Raw genomic sequence first — 25,258 nt, 5'->3', positions numbered from 1 at the left:
CCCAGGCGCAGTGGGCAGGCAGCCCGCAGGCCCCTCACGGAGGCAGCGGCTGCAGCCCAGGAGGCAGCGCCCCCGGCGCCGCCATCTTGGACAAAAGGACTCGGCCTGTGCTGTCAGTTTTAAAGAAGTTACTCAGGTAGATCTCACACAGTGTTTTATCGTTAGTTTTCATGAAGTTCAGCATGTAATTTCTCCAAAGTCTTGCATGGTTACTTTTCATAAATTTAGGCACATAGTTTCTTACACTGTGTTGTATCGTTAGTTTTGAAGAAGTTAAGCATGTAGTTTCACACACAGTGTTGTATCCTTAGTTTTGAAGATGTTAGGCATGTAGTTTCACACACAGTGTAGTGTCGTTACTTTTGAAGAAGTTAAGCATGTAGTTTCACACACAGAGTTGTATCGTTCGTTTTCATGATGTTAAGTACGTAGTTTCTCATATAGTGTTATATAGTTAGATTTCATGAAGTTAAGCACATAGTTTCACACACAGTGTTGTATCCTAAATTTGGAAGAAGAATGGCACCTAGTTTCTAATACAGTGTTATGTGGTAAGTTCTCATGAAGTTAAGCACATAGTTAAACACAGAGTGTTGTATCGTTAGTTTTGAAGAAGTTAAGCATGTAGTTTCACACACAGTGTTGTATCGTTAGTTTTGAAGAAGTTAAGCATGTAGTTTCTAACACAGTGTTATATGGTAAGTTCTCATGAAGTTAAGCACATAGTTTAACACACAGTGTTGTATCTTATTCCTGAAGAGGTTAATCACGTAGTTTTACACACTGTGTTGTATAGTTAGTTTTCATGAAGTTAAGTACATAGTTTCTCATATAGTGTTATATAGTTAGATTTCATGAATTTAAGCACATAGTTTCACACACGGTGTTGTATCGTTAGTTTTGAAGAAGTGAAGCATGTAGTTTCACACACAGTGTTGTATCGTTAGTTTTGAAGAAGTAAAGCATGTAGTTTCACACACAGTGTTGTATCGTTAGTTTTCATGATGTTAAACACGTAGTTTCTCATATAGTGTTATATAGTATGATTTCATGATGTTAAGCACATAGTTTCACACACAGTGTTGTATCGTTAGTTTTCATGAAGTTAAACACGTAGTTTCTCATATAGTGTTATATAGTATGATTTCATGATGTTAAGCACATAGTTTCACACACAGTGTTGTATCGTTAGTTTTGAAGAAGTTAAGCACATAGTTTCACACGGTATTGTATCATTAGTTTCGAAGAAGATAAGCACGTAGTTTCTAAAACAGCGTCATATTGTAAGTTCTCATGAAGTTAACCACATAGTTTCACACACAGTGTTGGATCGTTAGTTTTGAAGAAGTTAAGCATGTAGTTTCATACACCGTGTTGTATCATTAGTTTTGAAAAAGTTAAGTATCTAGTTTCTAATAGAGTGTTCTATGGTAAGTTATAATGTAGTTATGCAATTACTTTCACACACAGTGTTGTATCATTAATTTTGATGAAGTTAAGCATGTAGTTTCACACACAGTGTTGTATCATTAGTTTTCATGAAGTTAAACACGTAGTTTCTCATATAGTGTTATATAGTATGATTTCATGATGTTAAGCACATAGTTTCACACACAGTGTTGTATCGTTAGTTTTGAAGAAGTTAAGCACATAGTTTCACACGGTATTGTATCATCAGTTTCGAAGAAGATAAGCACGTAGTTTCTAAAACAGCGTTATATGGTAAGTTCTCATGAAGTTAAACTCACAGTTTCACACACAGTGTTGTGTGGTTAGTTTTGAAGAAGTTAAGCATATACCCTCACACACTGTGTTGTATCGTTAGTTTTCATGAAGGTAAGTACGTAGTTTCTCATATAGTGTTATATAGTTAGATTTCATGAAGTTAGTACAGTGTTATATGATAAGTTCTCATGTAATTAAGCACATAGTTTCACACACGGTGTAGTGTCATTGGTTTTGAAGAAGTTAAGCATGTAGTTTTACGCACAGAGTTGTATCGTTAGTTTTCATGATGTTAAGTATGTAATTTCTCATATAGTGTTATATAGTTAGATTTCATGAAGTTAAGCACATAGTTTCACACACAGTGTTGTATTGTTAGTTTCGTACAAGACAAGCACATAGTTTTTAATACAGTGTTATATGGTAAGTTCTCATGAAGTTAAGCACATAGTTTAACACACAGTGTTGTATCTTATTCCTGAAGAGGTTAATCACGTAGTTTTACATACTGTGTTGTATAGATAGTTTTCATGAAGTTAAGTACATAGTTTCTCATATAGTGTTATATAGTTAGATTTCATGAAGTTAAGCACATAGTTTCACACACAGTGTTGTATCCTAAATTTGGAAGAAGAATGGCACCTAGTTTCTAATACAGTGTGATATGGTAAGTTCTCATGAAGTTAAGCACATAGTTAAACACAGAGTGTTGTATCGTTAGTTTTGAAGAAGTTAAGCGTGTAGTTTCACACACAGTGTTGTATCGTTAGTTTTGAAGAAGTTAAGCATGTAGTTTCTAACACAGTGTTATATGGTAAGTTCTCATGAAGTTAAGCACATAGTTTAACACACAGTGCTGTATCTTATTCCTGAAGAGGTTAATCACGTAGTTTTACATACTGTGTTGTATAGTTAGTTTTCATGAAGTTAAGTACATAGTTTCTCATATAGTGTTATATAGTTAGATTTCATGAATTTAAGCACATAGTTTCACACACGGTGTTGTATCGTTAGTTTTGAAGAAGTGAAGCATGTAGTTTCACACACAGTGTTGTATCGTTAGTTTTGAAGAAGTAAAGCATGTAGTTTCACACACAGTGTTGTATCGTTAGTTTTCATGAAGTTAAACACGTAGTTTCTCATATAGTGTTATATAGTATGATTTCATGATGTTAAGCACATAGTTTCACACACAGTGTTGTATCGTTAGTTTTCATGAAGTTAAACACGTAGTTTCTCATATAGTGTTATATAGTATGATTTCATGATGTTAAGCACATAGTTTCACACACAGTGTTGTATCGTTAGTTTTGAAGAAGTTAAGCACATAGTTTCACACGGTATTGTATCATTAGTTTCGAAGAAGATAAGCACGTAGTTTCTAAAACAGCGTTATATGGTAAGTTCTCATGAAGTTAACCACATAGTTTCACACACAGTGTTGTATCGTTAGTTTTGAAGAAGTAAAGCATGTAGTTTCACACACAGTGTTGTATCGTTAGTTTTCATGATGTTAAACACGTAGTTTCTCATATAGTGTTATATAGTATGATTTCATGATGTTAAGCACATAGTTTCACACACAGTGTTGTATCGTTAGTTTTCATGAAGTTAAACACGTAGTTTCTCATATAGTGTTATATAGTATGATTTCATGATGTTAAGCACATAGTTTCACACACAGTGTTGTATCGTTAGTTTTGAAGAAGTTAAGCACATAGTTTCACACGGTATTGTATCATTAGTTTCGAAGAAGATAAGCACGTAGTTTCTAAAACAGCGTTATATGGTAAGTTCTCATGAAGTTAACCACATAGTTTCACACACAGTGTTGGATCGTTAGTTTTGAAGAAGTTAAGCATGTAGTTTCATACACCGTGTTGTATCATTAGTTTTGAAAAAGTTAAGTATCTAGTTTCTAATAGAGTGTTCTATGGTAAGTTATAATGTAGTTATGCAATTACTTTCACACACAGTGTTGTATCATTAATTTTGATGAAGTTAAGCATGTAGTTTCACACACAGTTTTGTATCGTTAGTTTTGAAGAAGTTAAGCATTTAGTTTCACACACAGTATTGTATCGTTAGTGTTTCTTTCTCTGGTCCTTTTTAGCCTTTTGCCTCCAATTTTAGGGCCAGGGTACATTTTCACTGACTCTGATTCCAGGGACAAAGTGTGTTCCTTTGGCACTGGTTTTAGGGTCAGGGTACATTTCTTTGGTTCTGGTTGCAGGGCCAAAGTGTGTTTCTTTGGCTCTGCTCAGGGTGTGTTTCTTTGACTGGTCCCTTTTCCCTACAGGCACCCCCCTGGCCACGGGCAGGCCTCTTGATGACCACCTCCTCGATGATACCGTACTTCTCGAAGGCCCGTCGGAGCTTCACCTCAGACACACTGTGGTCCAGGTTCCCGATGAAGAGCTTTTGAGTGGCTCTCTGGTCATCCTCCGGCATCAGGTCCTCCTGGCACACAGCCGGGTAGCCGTAGGGGCGCCCAAGGTCGTCGTACAACCCTTAGTAGTCCAAGGCCCCAGTCCCACGGCCTTGGTGGCCACAGCGTCCAGGGCGAAGGCTGCCTCGGCGTGCCGGGCGCAGGGCTTCCTCAGGGGCGGGGCGGCCACAGGCGACAGCGAGCACTGCTTGTACTGGTAGCCCCAGTGCGGCGGCAAGTAGCCCAGCGGATCTGCGGGCATGGGAGGCCCTGGGGGCGGTGTGGAGGCTGCGGTGCTGCTACTGCTACTGAGCCTGCTGCTCCCGCTGTCGCCGCCGCTCAGGTAGACCGGCTCCACCTTGAGCGGACGGTCGTACAGCAGCAGCTGCCGTGCCAGGGCATGCTGCCGGGCCTCGCGCGTCCTGTGGGTGCCGGAAGTTCACGTAGGCCACGCGGCCCAGCTCCGGGGTGTGCGAAAAACACAGGCTGATCTCCGCGAAGCGCTTGAGACTGGTGGAAGAGCCGGTCCTCCAGGTGCTCGGCCGGCAGCGCGGGGCTCAGGCTACTGATGAGGAGCTTCTTGTATTCCAGAGCCGCCATGGAGCCGGGACCCTCAGGTTCCGCCCCGGGGGCGGCGGGGCGGCGGGGGCGGCGGGAGTGGAGATGCACGGGGCGACGCGCCGCCGGCCCGGGGGCCCCCCGAGGCCGTGCAGGTGCGTCCTCCGCCTCCGGGCGCGCCCGGTGCTCGCCCGGTGATTCGCATCCCCGGCAGCATGACCGTCGCGAGTCCCGCCGCTGCCACTGCCACGGGGCTCGTCACGCGTCCGCGCTGGAACTGGGTGCTGGTGCCGCCTGAGGCCTCGTGTGCTGCTGGCCGCCCGCCCGCCTCTGCCTCCCCTTAGCGCTCCCGAGGCCCCTTTGCGGACAATGACAAGCCACGCCCGCTCGGGCTGGAGTCTAGCTCTGTTCTGCCACTTCATGGCCCAGGCGCAGTGGGCAGGCAGCCCGCAGGCCCCTCACGGAGGCAGCGGCTGCAGCCCAGGAGGCAGCGCCCCCGGCGCCGCCATCTTGGACAAAAGGACTAGGCCTGTGCTGTCAGTTTTAAAGAAGTTACTCAGGTAGATCTCACACAGTGTTTTATCGTTAGTTTTCATGAAGTTCAGCATGTAATTTCTCCAAAGTCTTGCATGGTTACTTTTCATAAATTTAGGCACATAGTTTCTTACACTGTGTTGTATCGTTAGTTTTGAAGAAGTTAAGCATGTAGTTTCACACACAGTGTTGTATCCTTAGTTTTGAAGATGTTAGGCATGTAGTTTCACACACAGTGTAGTGTCGTTAGTTTTGAAGAAGTTAAGCATGTAGTTTCACACACAGAGTTGTATCGTTCGTTTTCATGATGTTAAGTACGTAGTTTCTCATATAGTGTTATATAGTTAGATTTCATGAAGTTAAGCACATAGTTTCACACACAGTGTTGTATCCTAAATTTGGAAGAAGAATGGCACCTAGTTTCTAATACAGTGTTATGTGGTAAGTTCTCATGAAGTTAAGCACATAGTTAAACACAGAGTGTTGTATCGTTAGTTTTGAAGAAGTTAAGCATGTAGTTTCACACACAGTGTTGTATCGTTAGTTTTGAAGAAGTTAAGCATGTAGTTTCTAACACAGTGTTATATGGTAAGTTCTCATGAAGTTAAGCACATAGTTTAACACACAGTGTTGTATCTTATTCCTGAAGAGGTTAATCACGTAGTTTTACACACTGTGTTGTATAGTTAGTTTTCATGAAGTTAAGTACATAGTTTCTCATATAGTGTTATATAGTTAGATTTCATGAATTTAAGCACATAGTTTCACACACGGTGTTGTATCCTTAGTTTTGAAGAAGTGAAGCATGTAGTTTCACACACAGTGTTGTATCGTTAGTTTTGAAGAAGTAAAGCATGTAGTTTCACACACAGTGTTGTATCATTAGTTTTCATGAAGTTAAACACGTAGTTTCTCATATAGTGTTATATAGTATGATTTCATGATGTTAAGCACATAGTTTCACACACAGTGTTGTATCGTTAGTTTTGAAGAAGTTAAGCACATAGTTTCACACGGTATTGTATCATCAGTTTCGAAGAAGATAAGCACGTAGTTTCTAAAACAGCGGTATATGGTAAGTTCTCATGAAGTTAAACTCACAGTTTCACACACAGTGTTGTGTGGTTAGTTTTGAAGAAGTTAAGCATATACCCTCACACACTGTGTTGTATCGTTAGTTTTCATGAAGGTAAGTACGTAGTTTCTCATATAGTGTTATATAGTTAGATTTCATGAAGTTAGTACAGTGTTATATGATAAGTTCTCATGTAATTAAGCACATAGTTTCACACACGGTGTAGTGTCATTGGTTTTGAAGAAGTTAAGCATGTAGTTTTACGCACAGAGTTGTATCGTTAGTTTTCATGATGTTAAGTATGTAATTTCTCATATAGTGTTATATAGTTAGATTTCATGAAGTTAAGCACATAGTTTCACACACAGTGTTGTATTGTTAGTTTCGTACAAGACAAGCACATAGTTTTTAATACAGTGTTATATGGTAAGTTCTCATGAAGTTAAGCACATAGTTTAACACACAGTGTTGTATCTTATTCCTGAAGAGGTTAATCACGTAGTTTTACATACTGTGTTGTATAGATAGTTTTCATGAAGTTAAGTACATAGTTTCTCATATAGTGTTATATAGTTAGATTTCATGAAGTTAAGCACATAGTTTCACACACAGTGTTGTATCCTAAATTTGGAAGAAGAATGGCACCTAGTTTCTAATACAGTGTTATGTGGTAAGTTCTCATGAAGTTAAGCACATAGTTAAACACAGAGTGTTGTATCGTTAGTTTTGAAGAAGTTAAGCATGTAGTTTCACACACAGTGTTGTATCGTTAGTTTTGAAGAAGTTAAGCATGTAGTTTCTAACACAGTGTTATATGGTAAGTTCTCATGAAGTTAAGCACATAGTTTAACATACAGTGCTGTATCTTATTCCTGAAGAGGTTAATCACGTAGTTTTACATACTGTGTTGTATAGTTAGTTTTCATGAAGTTAAGTACATAGTTTCTCATATAGTGTTATATAGTTAGATTTCATGAATTTAAGCACATAGTTTCACACACGGTGTTGTATCGTTAGTTTTGAAGAAGTGAAGCATGTAGTTTCACACACAGTGTTGTATCGTTAGTTTTGAAGAAGTAAAGCATGTAGTTTCACACACAGTGTTGTATCGTTAGTTTTCATGAAGTTAAACACGTAGTTTCTCATATAGTGTTATATAGTATGATTTCATGATGTTAAGCACATAGTTTCACACACAGTGTTGTATCGTTAGTTTTGAAGAAGTTAAGCACATAGTTTCACACGGTATTGTATCATTAGTTTCGAAGAAGATAAGCACGTAGTTTCTAAAACAGCGTTATATGGTAAGTTCTCATGAAGTTAACCACATAGTTTCACACACAGTGTTGGATCGTTAGTTTTGAAGAAGTTAAGCATGTAGTTTCATACACCGTGTTGTATCATTAGTTTTGAAAAAGTTAAGTATCTAGTTTCTAATAGAGTGTTCTATGGTAAGTTATAATGTAGTTATGCAATTACTTTCACACACAGTGTTGTATCATTAATTTTGATGAAGTTAAGCATGTAGTTTCACACACAGTTTTGTATCGTTAGTTTTGAAGAAGTTAAGCATTTAGTTTCACACACAGTATTGTATCGTTAGTGTTTCTTTCTCTGGTCCTTTTTAGCCTTTTGCCTCCAATTTTAGGGCCAGGGTACATTTTCACTGACTCTGATTCCAGGGACAAAGTGTGTTCCTTTGGCACTGGTTTTAGGGTCAGGGTACATTTCTTTGGTTCTGGTTGCAGGGCCAAAGTGTGTTTCTTTGGCTCTGCTCAGGGTGTGTTTCTTTGACTGGTCCCTTTTCCCTACAGGCACCCCCCTGGCCACGGGCAGGCCTCTTGATGACCACCTCCTCGATGATACCGTACTTCTCGAAGGCCCGTCGGAGCTTCACCTCAGACACACTGTGGTCCAGGTTCCCGATGAAGAGCTTTTGAGTGGCTCTCTGGTCATCCTCCGGCATCAGGTCCTCCTGGCACACAGCCGGGTAGCCGTAGGGGCGCCCAAGGTCGTCGTACAACCCTTAGTAGTCCAAGGCCCCAGTCCCAAGGCCTTGGTGGCCACAGCGTCCAGGGCGAAGGCTGCCTCGGCGTGCCGGGCGCAGGGCTTCCTCAGGGGCGGGGCAGCCACAGGCGACAGCGAGCACTGCTTGTACTGGTAGCCCCAGTGCGGCGGCAAGTAGCCCAGCGGATCTGCGGGCATGGGAGGCCCTGGGGGCGGTGTGGAGGCTGCGGTGCTGCTACTGCTACTGAGCCTGCTGCTCCCGCTGTCGCCGCCGCTCAGGTAGACCGGCTCCACCTTGAGCGGACGGTCGTACAGCAGCAGCTGCCTTGCCAGGGCATGCTGCCGGGCCTCGCGCGTCCTGTGGGTGCCGGAAGTTCATGTAGGCCACGCGGCCCAGCTCCGGGGTGTGCGAAAACACAGGCTGATCTCCGCGAAGCGCTTGAGACTGGTGGAAGAGCCGGTCCTCCAGGTGCTCGGCCAGAGCGCAGGGCTCAGGCTACTGATGAGGAGCTTCTTGTATTCCAGAGCCGCCATGGAGCCGGGACCCTCAGGTTCCGCCCCGGGGGGCGGCGGGGGCGGCGGGGGCGGCGGGAGTGGAGATGCACGGGGCGACGCGCCGCCGGCCCGGGGGCCCCCCGAGGCCGTGCAGGTGCGTCCTCCGCCTCCGGGCGCGCCCGGTGCTCGCCCGGTGATTCGCATCCCCGGCAGCATGACCGTCGCGAGTCCCGCCGCTGCCACTGCCACGGGGCTCGTCACGCGTCCGCGCTGGAACTGGGTGCTGGTGCCGCCTGAGGCCTCGTGTGCTGCTGGCCGCCCGCCCGCCTCTGCCTCCCCTTAGGGCTCCCGAGGCCCCTTTGCGGACAATGACAAGCCACGCCCGCTCGGGCTGGAGTCTAGCTCGTTCTGCCACTTCATGGCCCAGGCGCAGTGGGCAGGCAGCCCGCAGGCCCCTCACGGAGGCAGCGGCTGCAGCCCAGGAGGCAGCGCCCCCGGCGCCGCCATCTTGGACAAAAGGACTCGGCCTGTGCTGTCAGTTTTAAAGAAGTTACTCAGGTAGATCTCACACAGTGTTTTATCGTTAGTTTTCATGAAGTTCAGCATGTAATTTCTCCAAAGTCTTGCATGGTTACTTTTCATAAATTTAGGCACATAGTTTCTTACACTGTGTTGTATCGTTAGTTTTGAAGAAGTTAAGCATGTAGTTTCACACACAGTGTTGTATCCTTAGTTTTGAAGATGTTAGGCATGTAGTTTCACACACAGTGTAGTGTCGTTAGTTTTGAAGAAGTTAAGCATGTAGTTTCACACACAGAGTTGTATCGTTCGTTTTCATGATGTTAAGTACGTAGTTTCTCATATAGTGTTATATAGTTAGATTTCATGAAGTTAAGCACATAGTTTCACACACAGTGTTGTATCCTAAATTTGGAAGAAGAATGGCACCTAGTTTCTAATACAGTGTTATGTGGTAAGTTCTCATGAAGTTAAGCACATAGTTAAACACAGAGTGTTGTATCGTTAGTTTTGAAGAAGTTAAGCATGTAGTTTCACACACAGTGTTGTATCGTTAGTTTTGAAGAAGTTAAGCATGTAGTTTCTAACACAGTGTTATATGGTAAGTTCTCATGAAGTTAAGCACATAGTTTAACACACAGTGTTGCATCTTATTCCTGAAGAGGTTAATCACGTAGTTTTACACACTGTGTTGTATAGTTAGTTTTCATGAAGTTAAGTACATAGTTTCTCATATAGTGTTATATAGTTAGATTTCATGAATTTAAGCACATAGTTTCACACACAGAGTTGTATCCTAAATTTGGAAGAAGAATGGCACCTAGTTTCTAATACAGTGTGATATGGTAAGTTCTCATGAAGTTAAGCACATAGTTAAACACACAGTGTTGTATCGTTAGTTTTGAAGAAGTTAAGCATGTAGTTTCACACACAGTGTTGTATCGTTAGTTTTGAAGAAGTTAAGCATGTAGTTTCTAACACAGTGTTATATGGTAAGTTCTCATGAAGTTAAGCACATAGTTTATCACACAGTGTTGTATCTTATTCCTGAAGAGGTTAATCACGTAGTTTTACATACTGTGTTGTATAGTTAGTTTTCATGAAGTTAAGTACATAGTTTCTCATATAGTGTTATATAGTTAGATTTCATGAATTTAAGCACATAGTTTCACACACGGTGTTGTATCGTTAGTTTTGAAGAAGTGAAGCATGTAGTTTCACACACAGTGTTGTATCGTTAGTTTTGAAGAAGTAAAGCATGTAGTTTCACACACAGTGTTGTATCGTTAGTTTTCATGATGTTAAACACGTAGTTTCTCATATAGTGTTATATAGTATGATTTCATGATGTTAAGCACATAGTTTCACACACAGTGTTGTATCGTTAGTTTTCATGAAGTTAAACACGTAGTTTCTCATATAGTGTTATATAGTATGATTTCATGATGTTAAGCACATAGTTTCACACACAGTGTTGTATCGTTAGTTTTGAAGAAGTTAAGCACATAGTTTCACACGGTATTGTATCATTAGTTTCGAAGAAGATAAGCACGTAGTTTCTAAAACAGCGTCATATTGTAAGTTCTCATGAAGTTAACCACATAGTTTCACACACAGTGTTGGATCGTTAGTTTTGAAGAAGTTAAGCATGTAGTTTCATACACCGTGTTGTATCATTAGTTTTGAAAAAGTTAAGTATCTAGTTTCTAATAGAGTGTTCTATGGTAAGTTATAATGTAGTTATGCAATTACTTTCACACACAGTGTTGTATCATTAATTTTGATGAAGTTAAGCATGTAGTTTCACACACAGTGTTGTATCATTAGTTTTCATGAAGTTAAACACGTAGTTTCTCATATAGTGTTATATAGTATGATTTCATGATGTTAAGCACATAGTTTCACACACAGTGTTGTATCGTTAGTTTTGAAGAAGTTAAGCCCATAGTTTCACACGGTATTGTATCATCAGTTTCGAAGAAGATAAGCACGTAGTTTCTAAAACAGCGTTATATGGTAAGTTCTCATGAAGTTAAACTCACAGTTTCACACACAGTGTTGTGTGGTTAGTTTTGAAGAAGTTAAGCATATACCCTCACACACTGTGTTGTATCGTTAGTTTTCATGAAGGTAAGTACGTAGTTTCTCATATAGTGTTATATAGTTAGATTTCATGAAGTTAGTACAGTGTTATATGATAAGTTCTCATGTAATTAAGCACATAGTTTCACACACGGTGTAGTGTCATTGGTTTTGAAGAAGTTAAGCATGTAGTTTTACGCACAGAGTTGTATCGTTAGTTTTCATGATGTTAAGTATGTAATTTCTCATATAGTGTTATATAGTTAGATTTCATGAAGTTAAGCACATAGTTTCACACACAGTGTTGTATTGTTACTTTCGTACAAGACAAGCACATAGTTTTTAATACAGTGTTATATGGTAAGTTCTCATGAAGGTAAGCACATAGTTTAACCCACAGTGTTGTATCTTATTCCTGAAGAGGTTAATCACGTAGTTTTACATACTGTGTTGTATAGATAGTTTTCATGAAGTTAAGTACATAGTTTCTCATATAGTGTTATATAGTTAGATTTCATGAAGTTAAGCACATAGTTTCACACACAGTGTTGTATCCTAAATTTGGAAGAAGAATGGCACCTAGTTTCTAATACAGTGTGATATGGTAAGTTCTCATGAAGTTAAGCACATAGTTAAACACAGAGTGTTGTATCGTTAGTTTTGAAGAAGTTAAGCGTGTAGTTTCACACACAGTGTTGTATCGTTAGTTTTGAAGAAGTTAAGCATGTAGTTTCTAACACAGTGTTATATGGTAAGTTCTCATGAAGTTAAGCACATAGTTTAACACACAGTGCTGTACCTTATTCCTGAAGAGGTTAATCACGTAGTTTTACATACTGTGTTGTATAGTTAGTTTTCATGAAGTTAAGTACATAGTTTCTCATATAGTGTTATATAGTTAGATTCCATGAATTTAAGCACATAGTTTCACACACGGTGTTGTATCGTTAGTTTTGAAGAAGTGAAGCATGTAGTTTCACACACAGTGTTGTATCGTTAGTTTTGAAGAAGTAAAGCATGTAGTTTCACACACAGTGTTGTATCATTAGTTTTCATGAAGTTAAACACGTAGTTTCTCATATAGTGTTATATAGTATGATTTCATGATGTTAAGCACATAGTTTCACACACAGTGTTGTATCGTTAGTTTTGAAGAAGTTAAGCACATAGTTTCACACGGTATTGTATCATTAGTTTCGAAGAAGATAAGCACGTAGTTTCTAAAACAGCGTTATATGGTAAGTTCTCATGAAGTTAAACTCACAGTTTCACACACAGTGTTGTGTGGTTAGTTTTGAAGAAGTTAAGCATATACCCTCACACACTGTGTTGTATCGTTAGTTTTCATGAAGGTAAGTACGTAGTTTCTCATATAGTGTTATATAATTAGATTTCATGAAGTTAGTACAGTGTTATATGATAAGTTCTCATGTAATTAAGCACATAGTTTCACACACGGTGTAGTGTCATTGGTTTTGAAGAAGTTAAGCATGTAGTTTTACGCACAGAGTTGTATCGTTAGTTTTCATGATGTTAAGTATGTAATTTCTCATATAGTGTTATATAGTTAGATTTCATGACGTTAAGCACATAGTTTCACACACAGTGTTGTATTGTTAGTTTCATACAAGACAAACACATAGTTTTTAATACAGTGTTATATGGTAGGTTCTCATGAAGTTAAGCACATAGTTTAACACACAGTGTTGTATCTTATTCCTGAAGAGGTTAATCACGTAGTTTTACATACTGTGTTGTATAGATAGTTTTCATGAAGTTAAGTACATAGTTTCTCATATAGTGTTATATAGTTAGATTTCATGAAGTTAAGCACATAGTTTCACACACAGTGTTGTATCCTAAATTTGGAAGAAGAATGGCACCTAGTTTCTAATACAGTGTGATATGGTAAGTTCTCATGAAGTTAAGCACATAGTTAAACACACAGTGTTGTATCGTTAGTTTTGAAGAAGTTAAGCATGTAGTTTCACACACAGTGTTGTATCGTTAGTTTTGAAGAAGTAAAGCATGTAGTTTCACACACAGTGTTGTATCGTTAGTTTTCATGATGTTAAACACGTAGTTTCTCCTATAGTGTTATATAGTATGATTTCATGATGTTAAGCACATAGTTTCACACACAGTGTTGTATCGTTAGTTTTCATGAAGTTAAACACGTAGTTTCTCATATAGTGTTATATAGTATGATTTCATGATGTTAAGCACATAGTTTCACACACAGTGTTGTATCGTTAGTTTTGAAGAAGTTAAGCACATAGTTTCACACGGTATTGTATCATTAGTTTCGAAGAAGATAAGCACGTAGTTTCTAAAACAGCGTTATATGGTAAGTTCTCATGAAGTTAACCACATAGTTTCACACACAGTGTTGGATCATTAGTTTTGAAGAAGTTAAGCATGTAGTTTCATACACCGTGTTGTATCATTAGTTTTGAAAAAGTTAAGTATCTAGTTTCTAATAGAGTGTTCTATGGTAAGTTATAATGTAGTTATGCAATTACTTTCACACACAGTGTTGTATCATTAATTTTGATGAAGTTAAGCTTGTAGTTTCACACACAGTTTTGTATCGTTAGTTTTGAAGAAGTTAAGCATTTAGTTTCACACACAGTATTGTATCGTTAGTGTTTCTTTCTCTGGTCCTTTTTAGCCTTTTGCCTCCAATTTTAGGGCCAGGGTACATTTTCACTGACTCTGATTCCAGGGACAAAGTGTGTTCCTTTGGCACTGGTTTTAGGGTCAGGGTACATTTCTTTGGTTCTGGTTGCAGGGCCAAAGTGTGTTTCTTTGGCTCTGCTCAGGGTGTGTTTCTTTGACTGGTCCCTTTTCCCTACAGGCACCCCCCTGGCCACGGGCAGGCCTCTTGATGACCACCTCCTCGATGATACCGTACTTCTCGAAGGCCCGTCGGAGCTTCACCTCAGACACACTGTGGTCCAGGTTCCCGATGAAGAGCTTTTGAGTGGCTCTCTGGTCATCCTCCGGCATCAGGTCCTCCTGGCACACAGCCGGGTAGCCGTAGGGGTGCCCAAGGTCGTCGTACAACCCTTAGTAGTCCAAGGCCCCAGTCCCACGGCCTTGGTGGCCACAGCGTCCAGGGCGAAGGCTGCCTCGGCGTGCCGGGCGCAGGGCTTCCTCAGGGGGGGGCGGCCACAGGCGACAGCGAGCACTGCTTGTACTGGTAGCCCCAGTGCGGCGGCAAGTAGCCCAGCGGATCTGCGGGCATGGGAGGCCCTGGGGGCGGTGTGGAGGCTGCGGTGCTGCTACTGCTACTGAGCCTGCTGCTCCCGCTGTCGCCGCCGCTCAGGTAGACCGGCTCCACCTTGAGCGGACGGTCGTACAGCAGCAGCTGCCGTGCCAGGGCATGCTGCCGGGCCTCGCGCGTCCTGTGGGTGCCGGAAGTTCACGTAGGCCACGCGGCCCAGCTCCGGGGTGTGCGAAAAACACAGGCTGATCTCCGCGAAGCGCTTGAACTGGTGGAAGAGCCGGTCCTCCAGGTGCTCGGCCGGCAGCGCGGGCTCAGGCTACTGATGAGGAGCTTCTTGTATTCCAGAGCCGCCATGGAGCCGGGACCCTCAGGTTCCGCCCCGGGGGGCGGCGGGGGCGGCGGGGGCGGCGGGAGTGGAGATGCACGGGGCGACGCGCCGCCGGCCCGGGGGCCCCCCGAGGCCGTGCAGGTGCGTCCTCCGCCTCCGGGCGCGCCCAGTGCTCGCCCGGTGATTCGCATCCCCGGCAGCATGACCGTCGCGAGTCCCGCCGCTGCCACTGCCACGGGGCTCGTCACGCGTCCGCGCTGGAACTGGGTGCTGGTGCCGCCTGAGGCCTCGTGTGCTGCTGGCCGCCCGCCAGCCTCTGCCTCCCCTTAGCGCTCCAGCGGCCCCTTTGCGGACAATGACAAGCCACGCCCGCTCGGGCTGGAGTCTAGCTCGTTCTGCCACTTCATGGCCCAGGCGCAGTGGGCAGGCAGCCCGCAGGCCCCTCATGGAGGCAGCGGCTGCAGCCCAGGAGGCAGCGCCCCCGGCGCCGCCATCTTGGACAAAAGGACTCGGCCTGTGCTGTCAGTTTTAAAGAAGTTACTCAGGTAGATCTCACATAGTGTTTTATCGTTAGTTTTCATGAAGTTCAGCATGTAATTTCTCCAAAGTCTTGCATGGTTACTTTTCATAAATTTAGGCACATAGTTTCTTACACTGTGTTGTATCGTTAGTTTTGAAGAAGTTAAGCATGTAGTTTCACACACAGTGTTGTATCCTTAGTTTTGAAGATGTTAGGCATGTAGTTTCACACACAGTGTAGTGTCGTTACTTTTGAAGAAGTTAAGCATGTAGTTTCACACACAGAGTTGTATCGTTCGTTTTCATGATGTTAAGTACATAGTTTCTCATATAGTGTTATATAGTTAGATTTCATGAAGTTAAGCACATAGTTTCACACACAGTGTTGTATCCTAAATTTGGAAGAAGAATGGCACCTAGTTTCTAATACAGTGTTATGTGGTAAGTTCTCATGAAGTTAAGCACATAGTTAAACACAGAGTGTTGTATCGTTAGTTTTGAAGAAGTTAAGCATGTAGTTTCACACACAGTGTTGTATCGTTAGTTTTGAAGAAGTTAAGCATGTAGTTTCTAACACAGTGTTATATGGTAAGTTCTCATGAAGTTAAGCACATAGTTTAACACACAGTGTTGTATCTTATTCCTGAAGAGGTTAATCACGTAGTTTTACACACTGTGTTGTATAGTTAGTTTTCATGAAGTTAAGTACATAGTTTCTCATATAGTGTTATATAGTTAGATTTCATGAATTTAAGCACATAGTTTCACACACGGTGTTGTATCGTTAGTTTTGAAGAAGTAAAGCATGTAGTTTCACACACAGTGTTGTATCGTTAGTTTTCATGATGTTAAACACGTAGTTTCTCATATAGTGTTATATAGTATGATTTCATGATGTTAAGCACATAGTTTCTAAAACAGCGTTATATGGTAAGTTCTCATGAAGTTAACCACATAGTTTCACACACAGTGTTGGATCGTTAGTTTTGAAGAAGTTAAGCATGTAGTTTCATACACCGTGTTGTATCATTAGTTTTGAAAAAGTTAAGTATCTAGTTTCTAATAGAGTGTTCTATGGTAAGTTATAATGTAGTTATGCAATTACTTTCACACACAGTGTTGTATCATTAATTTTGATGAAGTTAAGCATGTAGTTTCACACACAGTGTTGTATCATTAGTTTTCATGAAGTTAAACACGTAGTTTCTCATATAGTGTTATATAGTATGATTTCATGATGTTAAGCACATAGTTTCACACACAGTGTTGTATCGTTAGTTTTGAAGAAGTTAAGCACATAGTTTCACACGGCATTGTATCATCAGTTTCGAAGAAGATAAGCACGTAGTTTCTAAAACAGCGTTATATGGTAAGTTCTCATGAAGTTAAACTCACAGTTTCACACACAGTGTTGTGTGGTTAGTTTTGAAGAAGTTAAGCATATACCCTCACACACTGTGTTGTATCGTTAGTTTTCATGAAGGTAAGTACGTAGTTTCTCATATAGTGTTATATAGTTAGATTTCATGAAGTTAGTACAGTGTTATATGATAAGTTCTCATGTAATTAAGCACATAGTTTCACACACGGTGTAGTGTCATTGGTTTTGAAGAAGTTAAGCATGTAGTTTTACGCACAGAGTTGTATCGTTAGTTTTCATGATGTTAAGTATGTAATTTCTCATATAGTGTTATATAGTTAGATTTCATGAAGTTAAGCACATAGTTTCACACACAGTGTTGTATTGTTAGTTTCGTACAAGACAAGCACATAGTTTTTAATACAGTGTTATATGGTAAGTTCTCATGAAGTTAAGCACATAGTTTAACACACAGTGTTGTATCTTATTCCTGAAGAGGTTAATCACGTAGTTTTACATACTGTGTTGTATAGATAGTTTTCATGAAGTTAAGTACATAGTTTCTCATATAGTGTTATATAGTTAGATTTCATGAAGTTAAGCACATAGTTTCACACACAGTGTTGTATCCTAAATTTGGAAGAAGAATGGCACCTAGTTTCTAATACAGTGTGATATGGTAAGTTCTCATGAAGTTAAGCACATAGTTAAACACAGAGTGTTGTATCGTTAGTTTTGAAGAAGTTAAGCATGTAGTTTCACACACAGTGTTGTATCGTTAGTTTTGAAGAAGTTAAGCATGTAGTTTCTAACACAGTGTTATATGGTAAGTTCTCATGAAGTTAAGCACATAGTTTAACACACAGTGCTGTACCTTATTCCTGAAGAGGTTAATCACGTAGTTTTACATACTGTGTTGTATAGTTAGTTTTCATGAAGTTAAGTACATAGTTTCTCATATAGTGTTATATAGTTAGATTTCATGAATTTAAGCACATAGTTTCACACACGGTGTTGTATCGTTAGTTTTGAAGAAGTGAAGCATGTAGTTTCACACACAGTGTTGTATCGTTAGTTTTGAAGAAGTAAAGCATGTAGTTTCACACACAGTGTTGTATCGTTAGTTTTCATGAATGTTAAACACGTAGTTTCTCATATAGTGTTATATAGTATGATTTCATGATGTTAAGCACATAGTTTCACACACAGTGTTGTATCGTTAGTTTTCATGAAGTTAAACACGTAGTTTCTCATATAGTGTTATATAGTATGATTTCATGATGTTAAGCACATAGTTTCACACACAGTGTTGTATCGTTAGTTTTGAAGAAGTTAAGCACATAGTTTCACACGGTATTGTATCATTAGTTTCGAAGAAGATAAGCACGTAGTTTCTAAAACAGCGTTATATGGTAAGTTCTCATGAAGTTAACCACATAGTTTCACACACAGTGTTGGATCGTTAGTTTTGAAGAAGTTAAGCATGTAGTTTCATACACCGTGTTGTATCATTAGTTTTGAAAAAGTTAAGTATCTAGTTTCTAATAGAGTGTTCTATGGTAAGTTATAATGTAGTTATGCAATTACTTTCACACACAGTGTTGTATCATTAATTTTGATGAAGTTAAGCATGTAGTTTCACACACAGTTTTGTATCGTTAGTTTTGAAGAAGTTAAGCATTTAGTTTCACACACAGTATTGTATCGTTAGTGTTTCTTTCTCTGGTCCTTTTTAGCCTTTTGCCTCCAATTTTAGGGCCAGGGTACATTTTCACTGACTCTGATTCCAGGGACAAAGTGTGTTCCTTTGGCACTGGTTTTAGGGTCAGGGTACATTTCTTTGGTTCTGGTTGCAGGGCCAAAGTGTGTTTCTTTGGCTCTGCTCAGGGTGTGTTTCTTTGACTGGTCCCTTTTCCCTACAGGCACCCCCCTGGCCACGGGCAGGCCTCTTGATGACCACCTCCTCGATGATACCGTACTTCTCGAAGGCCCGTCGGAGCTTCACCTCAGACACACTGTGGTCCAGGTTCCCGATGAAGAGCTTTTGAGTGGCTCTCTGGTCATCCTCCGGCATCAGGTCCTCCTGGCACACAGCCGGGTAGCCGTAGGGGCGCCCAAGGTCGTCGTACAACCCTTAGTAGTCCAAGGCCCCAGTCCCACGGCCTTGGTGGCCACAGCGTCCAGGGCGAAGGCTGCCTCGGCGTGCCGGGCGCAGGGCTTCCTCAGGGGCGGGGCGGCCACAGGCGACAGCGAGCACTGCTTGTACTGGTAGCCCCAGTGCGGCGGCAAGTAGCCCAGCGGATCTGCGGGCATGGGAGGCCCTGGGGGCGGTGTGGAGGCTGCGGTGCTGCTACTGCTACTGAGCCTGCTGCTCCCGCTGTCGCCGCCGCTCAGGTAGACCGGCTCCACCTTGAGCGGACGGTCGTACAGCAGCAGCTGCCGTGCCAGGGCATGCTGCCGGGCCTCGCGCGTCCTGTGGGTGCCGGAAGTTCACGTAGGCCACGCGGCCCAGCTCCGGGGTGTGCGAAAACACAGGCTGATCTCCGCGAAGCGCTTGAACTGGTGGAAGAGCCGGTCCTCCAGGTGCTCGGCCGGCAGCGCGGGGCTCAGGCTACTGATGAGGAGCTTCTTGTATTCCAGAGCCGCCATGGAGCCGGGACCCTCAGGTTCCGCCCCGGGGGGCGGCGGGGGCGGCGGGGGCGGCGGGAGTGGAGATGCACGGGGCGACGCGCCGCCGGCCCGGGGGCCCCCCGAGGCCGTGCAGGTGCGTCCTCCGCCTCCGGGCGCGCCCGGTGCTCGCCCGGTGATTCGCATCCCCGGCAGCATGACCGTCGCGAGTCCCGCCGCTGCCACTGCCACGGGGCTCGTCACGCGTCCGCGCTGGAACTGGGTGCTGGTGCCGCCTGAGGCCTCGTGTGCTGCTGGCCGCCCGCCCGCCTCTGCCTCCCCTTAGCGCTCCCGAGGCCCCTTTGCGGACAATGACAAGCCACGCCCGCTCGGGCTGGAGTCTAGCTCGTTCTGCCACTTCATGGCCCAGGCGCAGTGGGCAGGCAGCCCGCAGGCCCCTCACGGAGGCAGCGGCTGCAGCCCAGGAGGCAGCGCCCCCGGCGCCGCCATCTTGGACAAAAGGACTCGGCCTGTGCTGTCAGTTTTAAAGAAGTTACTCAGGTAGATCTCACACAGTGTTTTATCGTTAGTTTTCATGAAGTTCAGCATGTAATTTCTCCAAAGTCTTGCATGGTTACTTTTCATAAATTTAGGCACATAGTTTCTTACACTGTGTTGTATCGTTAGTTTTGAAGAAGTTAAGCATGTAGTTTCACACACAGTGTTGTATCCTTAGTTTTGAAGATGTTAGGCATGTAGTTTCACACACAGTGTAGTGTCGTTAGTTTTGAAGAAGTTAAGCATGTAGTTTCACACACAGAGTTGTATCGTTCGTTTTCATGATGTTAAGTACGTAGTTTCTCATATAGTGTTATATAGTTAGATTTCATGAAGTTAAGCACATAGTTTCACACACAGTGTTGTATCCTAAATTTGGAAGAAGAATGGCACCTAGTTTCTAATACAGTGTTATGTGGTAAGTTCTCATGAAGTTAAGCACATAGTTAAACACAGAGTGTTGTATCGTTAGTTTTGAAGAAGTTAAGCATGTAGTTTCACACACAGTGTTGTATCGTTAGTTTTGAAGAAGTTAAGCATGTAGTTTCTAACACAGTGTTATATGGTAAGTTCTCATGAAGTTAAGCACATAGTTTAACACACAGTGTTGTATCTTATTCCTGAAGAGGTTAATCACGTAGTTTTACACACTGTGTTGTATAGTTAGTTTTCATGAAGTTAAGTACATAGTTTCTCATATAGTGTTATATAGTTAGATTTCATGAATTTAAGCACATAGTTTCACACACAGAGTTGTATCGTAAATTTGGAAGAAGAATGGCACCTAGTTTCTAATACAGTGTGATATGGTAAGTTCTCATGAAGTTACACATAGTTAAACACACAGTGTTGTATCGTTAGTTTTGAAGAAGTTAAGCATGTAGTTTCACACACAGTGTTGTATCATTAGTTTTCATGAAGTTAAGCACGTAGTTTCTAACACAGTGTTATATGGTAAGATTCTCATGATGTTAAGCACATAGTTTCATCACACAGTGTTGTATCGTTAGTTTCTGAAGAAGTTAATCACGTAGTTTCACATACTGTGTTGTATCAGTTAGTTTTCATGAAGTTAAGTACGTAGTTTCTCATATAGTGTTATATAGTTAGATTTCATGAATTTAAGCTCATAGTTTCACACACGGTGTTGTATCGTTAGTTTTGAAGAAGTGAAGCATGTAGTTTCACACACTGTGTTGTATCGTTAGTTTTGAAGAAGTAAAGCATGTAGTTTCACACACAGTGTTGTATCGTTAGTTTTCATGATGTTAAACACGTAGTTTCTCATATAGTGTTATATAGTATGATTTCATGTATGTTAAGCACATAGTTTCACACACGGTGTTGTGTCATTGGTTTTGAAGAAGTTAAGCATGTAGTTTCTACATACAGTGTTGTATCGTTAGTTTTCATGATGTTAAGCATGTAGTTTCTCATATAGTGTTATATAGTTAGATTTCATGAAGTTAAGCACATAGTTTCACACACAGTGTTGTATCGTTAGTTTCGAAGAAGATAAGCACATAGTTTCTAATACAGTGTTATATGGTAAGTTCTCATGAAGTTAAGCACATAGTTTAACACACAGTGTTGTATCTTATTCCTGAAGAGGTTAATCACGTAGTTTTACACACTGTGTTGTATAGTTAGTTTTCATGAAGTTAAGTACATAGTTTCTCATATAGTGTTATATAGTTAGATTTCATGAAGTTAAGCACATAGTTTCACACACAGTGTTGTATCCTAAATTTGGAAGAAGAATGGCACCTAGTTTCTAATACAGTGTGATATGGTAAGTTCTCATGAAGTTAAGCACATAGTTAAACACAGAGTGTTGTATCGTTAGTTTTGAAGAAGTTAAGCATGTAGTTTCACACACAGTGTTGTATCGTTAGTTTTGAAGAAGTTAAGCATGTAGTTTCTAACACAGTGTTATATGGTAAGTTCTCATGAAGTTAAGCACATAGTTTAACACACAGTGTTGTATCTTATTCCTGAAGAGGTTAATCACGTAGTTTTACATACTGTGTTGTATAGTTAGTTTTCATGAAGTTAAGTACATAGTTTCTCATATAGTGTTATATAGTTAGATTTCATGAATTTAAGCACATAGTTTCACACACGGTGTTGTATCGTTAGTTTTGAAGAAGTGAAGCATGTAGTTTCACACACAGTGTTGTATCGTTAGTTTTGAAGAAGTAAAGCATGTAGTTTCACACACAGTGTTGTATCGTTAGTTTTCATGAAGTTAAACACGTAGTTTCTCATATAGTGTTATATAGTATGATTTCATGATGTTAAGCACATAGTTTCACACACAGTGTTGTATCGTTAGTTTTCATGAAGTTAAACACGTAGTTTCTCATATAGTGTTATATAGTATGATTTCATGATGTTAAGCACATAGTTTCACACACAGTGTTGTATCGTTAGTTTTGAAGAAGTTAAGCACATAGTTTCACACGGTATTGTATCATTAGTTTCGAAGAAGATAAGCACGTAGTTTCTAAAACAGCGTCATATTGTAAGTTCTCATGAAGTTAACCACATAGTTTCACACACAGTGTTGGATCGTTAGTTTTGAAGAAGTTAAGCATGTAGTTTCATACACCGTGTTGTATCATTAGTTTTGAAAAAGTTAAGTATCTAGTTTCTAATAGAGTGTTCTATGGTAAGTTATAATGTAGTTATGCAATTACTTTCACACACAGTGTTGTATCATTAATTTTGATGAAGTTAAGCATGTAGTTTCACACACAGTGTTGTATCATTAGTTTTCATGAAGTTAAACACGTAGTTTCTCATATAGTGTTATATAGTATGATTTCATGATGTTAAGCACATAGTTTCACACACAGTGTTGTATCGTTAGTTTTGAAGAAGTTAAGCACATAGTTTCACACGGCATTGTATCATCAGTTTCGAAGAAGATAAGCACGTAGTTTCTAAAACAGCGTTATATGGTAAGTTCTCATGAAGTTAAACTCACAGTTTCACACACAGTGTTGTGTGGTTAGTTTTGAAGAAGTTAAGCATATACCCTCACACACTGTGTTGTATCGTTAGTTTTCATGAAGGTAAGTACGTAGTTTCTCATATAGTGTTATATAGTTAGATTTCATGAAGTTAGTACAGTGTTATATGATAAGTTCTCATGTAATTAAGCACATAGTTTCACACACGGTGTAGTGTCATTGGTTTTGAAGAAGTTAAGCATGTAGTTTTACGCACAGAGTTGTATCGTTAGTTTTCATGATGTTAAGTATGTAATTTCTCATATAGTGTTATATAGTTAGATTTCATGAAGTTAAGCACATAGTTTCACACACAGTGTTGTATTGTTAGTTTCGTACAAGACAAGCACATAGTTTTTAATACAGTGTTATATGGTAAGTTCTCATGAAGTTAAGCACATAGTTTAACACACAGTGTTGTATCTTATTCCTGAAGAGGTTAATCACGTAGTTTTACATACTGTGTTGTATAGATAGTTTTCATGAAGTTAAGTACATAGTTTCTCATATAGTGTTATATAGTTAGATTTCATGAAGTTAAGCACATAGTTTCACACACAGTGTTGTATCCTAAATTTGGAAGAAGAATGGCACCTAGTTTCTAATACAGTGTGATATGGTAAGTTCTCATGAAGTTAAGCACATAGTTAAACACAGAGTGTTGTATCGTTAGTTTTGAAGAAGTTAAGCATGTAGTTTCACACACAGTGTTGTATCGTTAGTTTTGAAGAAGTTAAGCATGTAGTTTCTAACACAGTGTTATATGGTAAGTTCTCATGAAGTTAAGCACATAGTTTAACACACAGTGCTGTATCTTATTCCTGAAGAGGTTAATCACGTAGTTTTACATACTGTGTTGTATAGTTAGTTTTCATGAAGTTAAGTACATACTTTCTCATATAGTGTTATATAGTTAGATTTCATGAATTTAAGCACATAGTTTCACACACGGTGTTGTATCGTTAGTTTTGAAGAAGTGAAGCATGTAGTTTCACACACAGTGTTGTATCGTTAGTTTTGAAGAAGTAAAGCATGTAGTTTCACACACAGTGTTGTATCGTTAGTTTTCATGAAGTTAAACACGTAGTTTCTCATATAGTGTTATATAGTATGATTTCATGATGTTAAGCACATAGTTTCACACACAGTGTTGTATCGTTAGTTTTCATGAAGTTAAACACGTAGTTTCTCATATAGTGTTATATAGTATGATTTCATGATGTTAAGCACATAGTTTCACACACAGTGTTGTATCGTTAGTTTTGAAGAAGTTAAGCACATAGTTTCACACGGTATTGTATCATTAGTTTCGAAGAAGATAAGCACGTAGTTTCTTTTTTTTTTTTTTTTTTTATATTAATATTTTTTTATTTTCCATTTTAAATTTAGATAAGAAACAAGGTTGCTTCACAAGTCAGTACGAGGTCCCTCTCCCTTTCCCTCCCCTCCTCCTGTGCCCTCAAGCACGTAGTTTCTAAAACAGCGTTATATGGTAAGTTCTCATGAAGTTAACCACATAGTTTCACACACAGTGTTGGATCGTTAGTTTTGAAGAAGTTAAGCATGTAGTTTCATACACCGTGTTGTATCATTAGTTTTGAAAAAGTTAAGTATCTAGTTTCTAATAGAGTGTTCTATGGTAAGTTATAATGTAGTTATGCAATTACTTTCACACACAGTGTTGTATCATTAATTTTGATGAAGTTAAGCATGTAGTTTCACACACAGTTTTGTATCGTTAGTTTTGAAGAAGTTAAGCATTTAGTTTCACACACAGTATTGTATCGTTAGTGTTTCTTTCTCTGGTCCTTTTTAGCCTTTTGCCTCCAATTTTAGGGCCAGGGTACATTTTCACTGACTCTGATTCCAGGGACAAAGTGTGTTCCTTTGGCACTGGTTTTAGGGTCAGTGTATATTTCTTTGGTTCTGGTTGCAGGGCCAAAGTGTGTTTCTTTGGCTCTGGTCAGGGTGTGTTTCTTTGACTGGTCCCTTTTCCCTACAGGCACCCCCCTGGCCACGGGCAGGCCTCTTGATGACCACCTCCTCGATGATACCGTACTTCTCGAAGGCCCGTCGGAGCTCCACCTCAGACACACTGTGGTCCAGGTTCCCGATGAAGAGCTTTTGAGTGGCTCTCTGGTCATCCTCCGGCATCAGGTCCTCCTGGCACACAGCCGGGTAGCCATAGGGGCGCCCAAGGTCGTCGTACAACCCTTAGTA

General features: G+C 40.8%; 4 pseudogenes; all 4 read right to left on the bottom strand.

Annotated features, from left to right (window-relative positions):
• Positions 1 to 34: 34 nt before the first annotated feature.
• LOC121138577 lies at positions 35 to 5,220 on the bottom strand (annotated as a pseudogene).
• Positions 5,221 to 5,234: 14 nt separating this feature from the next.
• Positions 5,235 to 9,242, bottom strand: LOC121138576 (annotated as a pseudogene).
• Positions 9,243 to 9,278: 36 nt separating this feature from the next.
• Positions 9,279 to 15,387, bottom strand: LOC121138575 (annotated as a pseudogene).
• Positions 15,388 to 15,423: 36 nt separating this feature from the next.
• LOC121138574 lies at positions 15,424 to 19,889 on the bottom strand (annotated as a pseudogene).
• Positions 19,890 to 25,258: the final 5,369 nt, after the last annotated feature.

The sequence above is a fragment of the Mesocricetus auratus genome, unplaced genomic scaffold, assembly GCF_017639785.1.
Source record: "Mesocricetus auratus isolate SY011 unplaced genomic scaffold, BCM_Maur_2.0 contig_9516_pilon_obj, whole genome shotgun sequence".
In the NCBI taxonomy this organism is placed as follows: domain Eukaryota; kingdom Metazoa; phylum Chordata; class Mammalia; order Rodentia; family Cricetidae; genus Mesocricetus; species Mesocricetus auratus.
This window is presented reverse-complemented; position numbering and strand designations above follow the sequence as displayed.